Below are 4,730 nucleotides of genomic sequence, written 5' to 3'. Positions count from 1 at the left end.
AATCCCGTTTGCTGTTATTCCTACCAAAATGGATAACCTCACATTTGTCAACATTGTATTCCATCTGCCAGACCCGAGCCCATTCACTTAACCTATCCAAATCCCTCTGCAGACTTCCAGTATCCTCTGCACTTTTCGCTTTACCACTCATCTTAGTGTCATCTGCAAACTTGGACACATTGCCCTTGGTCCCCAACTCCAAATCATCAATGTAAATTGTGAACAATTGTGGGCCCAACACGGATCCCTGAGGGACACCACTAGCTACTGATTGCAAACCAGAGAAACACCCATTTATCCCAACTCTTTGCTTTCTATTAATTAACCAATCCTCTATCCATGCTACTACTTTACCCTTAATGCCATGCATCTTTATCTTATGCAGCAACCTTTTGTGTGGCACCTTGTCAAAGGCTTTCTGGAAATCCAGATATACCACATCCATCAGCTCCCCGTTATCTACTGCACTGGTAATGTCCTCAAAAAAGGCATGACCTGCCTTTAACGAACCCATGCTGCGTCTGCCCAATGGGACAATTTCTATCCAGATGCCTCGCAATTTCTTCCTTGATGATAGATTCCAGCATCTTCCCTATTACCGAAGTTAAACTCACTGGCCTATAATTTCCTGCTTTCTGCCTACCTCCTTTTTTAAACAGTGGCGTCACGTTTGCTAATTTCCAATCCACCGGGACCACCCCAGAGTCTAGTGAATTTCGGTAAATTATCACTAGCTCTTCTGCAATTTCCCTAGCCATCTCTTTTAGCACTCTGGGATGCATTCCATCAGGGCCAGGAGACTTGTCTACCTTTAGCCCCATTAGCTTGCCCATCACTCCCTCCTTAGTGATAACAATCCTCTCAAGGTCCTCACCTGTCATAGCCTCATTTCTATCAGTCGCTGAGGAAATAATAACATGATTAATAGTTATTATTTCCCCCTGAATTTCCTGGACCTCACCCCTATTTGTTATGCTGCCCTTGTCCTGATGACTACAGCTGCGGACTGTTCTGTCTGGTTCACCCTCACTTTCTCCGTTGATCGATTTGTGGCCATTCGGTGCCAGAAACTGAAAACTAAATATTGAACCAGGAAAACTGCAACCAGCCTCCTGCTCGGTGAGAACAACATCCCATTTTACTTCACATATGAACCTGGAGAGATATTCGACAATATCCTGTGGGGCTGTGATACAAAGAGAAGCTTTCTCACTGACCCCGGATGGGTTTTCTATAACTAGTTTTATCAGGTTTTCACCCCATTGATCCCATTCTTCTCAATCCTGTTGATCAACTCTCTGACAGTCAGACACGTTATCCTCACCAGTCGAGTCCGGAAGGCTCTGAGGGCTGAGAGTCAGGGAGACAATCGCACAGACCCAGAGATGGAGAGCAGAAGGAAGTCAATGATTTTACTCTTCAGCATCTCCGGAGCTTTCATTCTCCTCTGGAGTGTGGTTGTTATAACATTTTTCTACTTGGGTGTGAGAGGATTATATCAGATCACCCTTCCTCAATACACATTACAGAAAGTCGGATTTATGCTCCAGGATTTAAATGGCTCCACAAACACATTTATTCATGTGGTGACTCAGTCCCGGTTCAGGGAGCAGATCAAGCTCGTGGTGAAATACCTGATTACATCCATTTTTAATTAATGAGAAAATAAAACTGACCGACAGACACTCAGCCAATGAGGAGCTTCATTTGCAGGTTGGATATCACCTCAGCTGATCATTTTGATTGTTGGAACAGCCTTGAGGGGTCGAGTGGCACACGCCTGCACCTAATTCATATGTCTGTACTCATATACTCATGTTTGGGCAGCATGGTAGCACAGGTGGTTAGCACTGTGGCTTTACAGCACCAGGTTCGAATCCCAGCTTGGGTCACTGTCTGTTCGGAGTGCGCACGTTCTCCCCGTGCCTGCGTGGGTTTCCACCGGGTGCTCTTGTTTCCTCCCACTGTCCAAATATGTGCAGGTTAGGTACATTGGCTGTGCTAAATTGCTCCTAGTGTCCAAAAGGATGTGTCAGTTCGACTCAGGGGTTACGGGAATAAGGTGGGCGAGTGAGCTTGGGTGAGGTACTCTTTGAGAGGGGTAGAACAGACTTAGGGGGCGAATTAAAGATGGCCTTTAGTTTTTTTCCATGTCGGTGCAACATTGAGGGCCGAAGGGCCTGTACTGCGCTGTATCGTTCTATGTTCTATGTTCTAATTACAACATTCTGCACTGTAGGGATTCTAGGATTCCTCTCGTGCCGCATGTCATATAAACAAGGTCAATTTCCCTGTTCCTAGCAGCCTAATCTTTACTCTGGATGTCCAATCCCTCTACATCTCCGTTCCCCAAGAGGAGGGTCTGAGGGCTCTCAGCTTCTTCCTTGATCGGAGGCCGGGACTATCCGCGACCACCACCACCTTCCTCCGCCATTCTGTCACTCGATTATTTCTCCTTCAACTTGTCTCAGAGGCGTCACGGTGGTGCAACGGTTAGCACTTCTGCCTCCGGCTCTGAGGACCCACGCTCGATCCCGGCCCGGGGTCACTGTCCGTGTGGAGTTTGCACACACCCCCCCCCCCCCACCCCCGTGTCTGCGTTGGGCTCACTCCCACAACTCAAAGATGTGCAGGTCAGATGGATTGGTCATACTACATTGCGCCTGATTGGGAATAAATTTGTGTCACTTCTTGCAAATAAAGGTGTAGCCATGGGTACCCTCCTGGTCTCCGCTCTGTATGCCATATTGTGGGTTATGTGAACACTCCTTGTTGCTGTTGTACTCGGTCCCCTCCCACAACTCAGTCTCTGTTGCAACTGTATTGATGACATTATTGGTGACACTCCATGTTTCTGTCTGGACCTGGCAACATGAATCGATTTCCCTTCCAATTTCCACCCCTCTCTCGCCTTTACAGAGTCGATCTCCTGCACTTCCCTTCCCTGCCTTGGGCTGTCTGTCTCCATTTCTAGCCAATGACGGACCAACTATATTCATTCCAAACCACCGAATCCACAGCTACCTCGTGGAAAGATCCTCACATCCTGCTTCCTATTCGAATGAATCCCATTCTCACAGTTTCTCCACCTCCATCGTTTCTGTCCTGATGATGCTGTGTTTGAAAATAGCCCTTCTGTCATGTCTGCCGGGGTTCCCCCACCGCCTTCCATTGGTTGACAGGGCTCTCAATCGTGCTCAATTCATTTCTCGCACCTCTGCCCTCACACATCACCTCCCTCCCGAAAACATGATCGGGTCTCCACAGCACTGACCTCTTCATTGAAAGGATCATCCTCCACAGTTGTGCCAACTCCAGGGTGATGGCATCACGAAACACATATTCACCTCTCTCCAACCACCCCCACCTTTTCGACATTCCTCAGGTACCGCTCCCTCCTCGACACCCTTGTCCACTTCTCCATGAGACCCCTTTCCCTTCACACGGCATCTTCCCTTGCAATCACAGACGGTGCAGCAACGGCCCCTTTACCACCTCCCGTCTCATTTTTACCAACAAACTCTCCTTTCTGGTGAAGCAGCGTTTCACTTCTGCTTCCTTCAATTTGGTCTACTGTATTCGCTGCTCCCAATACAGTCTTCTCGACATTGGGGAGACTAAACGCAGGCTGGGAGACCACTTTGCGGAACACCTTCACACATCCCACAGTCATGACCCCAGCCTTCCTGTTGCGGCCATTTTAACTCAGCACCTTACTCTCAGGCCCACATGTCTGTCCTTGGCCTGCTGCAAGAGTTCAGTGAAGCTCAATGCAACCTGGAGGAGCAACATCTCATCTTCCAATTAGGATGTTACAGCCCTTAGGACTTTACTTTAAGTTCAACAAATTTAGACTGGGAGAGGGTGTCTGATGAATGACTGAACCTGGGAAAGGTGTGCCCTGGGAATGTTCTGGACACTAGACAGGCTCTATTTGTCTCATAATTATGAAGTGGGAAGATCCTGCGCATATTTTATTTTTCCATTGATCGTGGTGGATTCAATAATCCAGGAATGGTACTGAACTCCATCAGAAATTGAGTCCAGGGAATAGTACAATCCGGGTTCTGGTCCAATAATTGAGCAGGGAGTGGGCAGCACGGTAGCATTGTGGATAGCACAATCGCTTCACAGCTCCAAGGTCCAAGGTTCGATTCCGGTTTGGGTCACTGTCTGTGCGGAGTCTGCACATCCTCCCGTGTGTGCGTGGGTTTCCTCCGGGTGTTCCGGTTTCCTCCCACAGTCCAAAGATGGGCAGGTTAGGTGGATTGGCCGTGATAAATTGCCCTTAGTGTCCAAAATTGCCCTTTGTGTTTGGTGGGGTTACTGGGTTATGGGGATAGGGTGAAGGTGTTAACCTTGGGTAGGGTGCTCTTTCCAAGAGCCGGGGCAGACTCGATGGGCTGAATGGTCTCCTTCTGCACTGTAAATTTTATGAAATATCTTGTATGATTGTATCTGGTTTGGGAAACCTGGTGGGTCAGGGTTACTCCTGTAGTAACCCCTCCCAAAGGTATTTGATTATTTTTAATATAAATTCAGAGTACCCAATATTTTTTCAAATTACGGGGAAATTTAGCGTGGCCAGTACACCTACCCGGCACATATTTGGGTTGTGGGGGTGACATCCATGCACACACGAGGAGAATGTGCAAACTGTACACGGACAGTGACCCAGCTCCAGGGTCAATCCCGATTCCTTGTCGCCACGAACAGCTGCTCTAACCACT

The sequence above is a fragment of the Scyliorhinus canicula genome, chromosome 29, assembly GCF_902713615.1.
Source record: "Scyliorhinus canicula chromosome 29, sScyCan1.1, whole genome shotgun sequence".
In the NCBI taxonomy this organism is placed as follows: domain Eukaryota; kingdom Metazoa; phylum Chordata; class Chondrichthyes; order Carcharhiniformes; family Scyliorhinidae; genus Scyliorhinus; species Scyliorhinus canicula.
The sequence above is the reverse complement of the archived record's forward strand: the minus strand, read 5'-3'. Positions refer to the sequence as shown.